We start from the raw sequence: 800 nt of genomic DNA on the forward strand, positions 1-800 counted from the left end.
GGGGTTCTCTGAATCTCTTGTGTTTGAAAAATAGTGTCACTGATGAGATGAGGGAACTTTTCTTGATTAATTTCATGGAATGTTTGTCCCAGGGTGGTCTCTGCCTCTCTTTCTGCCTCAGTAAATTCAATTACTCTTAGGTTCAGCCTCTTTTTTTTTCACTTTTATCTGCATTTATTTCATGTTGAATTTATTCCCATGCCATAAGTTTTTGTTTCTTCAGTTTCTTCTGGGATATTTTTTTTCTTCTGTGCAACCTCCTCCTCTGGCTTAGGAACAATCTGCTCCTTTTCTGTGAGGATCATTTCAATGTGGCAGGGGGAGCTCATGTAAGGGTTGATCTGACCATGAGCCCGGTACGTCTGGCAGCGCATCTTAGGGTCTTTGTTCACCTGGATATGCTCAATGACCAGAGGAGCCCTTAAGCTCAGCATTACTCTCTGCATTTTTAAGCATGTGCAGCAAAAATTCAGCCCTTTTTTTGGGCCACCGACCCTGTGTCCAACCCCACTGTTTGGCCTGGGCACACCTTCCAACTCCACTGTTGTAGCAGTAGAATGGTACACACTGTTTCTGTAAGGTGACATCTTTCAGGTACTTGGTGGCTTTTCATATGTGCATAACCTTGATGGCCTGCACAGTTTCTCGGGTGTTACTTTGTGGGCTTCTCCAGGTTTAACGAGTAGTGGACCATCCTGGTGAGTCACCTCAGGCTGCTTAGGGGAAGAGGTTCAGCCTCTTGAAATTATTGCTCATTGCCTGACCTATCACAGTTTCAGCACACTGCTTTTATGTTAAAT

The 800-nt window shown here is 44.2% G+C and overlaps 1 pseudogene; it reads right to left on the reverse strand.

Annotated features, from left to right (window-relative positions):
• Window positions 1–190: 190 nt before the first annotated feature.
• LOC110595062 lies at window positions 191–648 on the reverse strand (annotated as a pseudogene).
• Between the last annotated feature and the right edge of the window lie 152 nt (window positions 649–800).

This window comes from Carlito syrichta, unplaced genomic scaffold (assembly GCF_000164805.1).
Source record: "Carlito syrichta isolate Samal-C Ts95f unplaced genomic scaffold, Tarsius_syrichta-2.0.1 Scaffold245393, whole genome shotgun sequence".
Taxonomy (NCBI): Eukaryota; Metazoa; Chordata; class Mammalia; order Primates; family Tarsiidae; genus Carlito; species Carlito syrichta.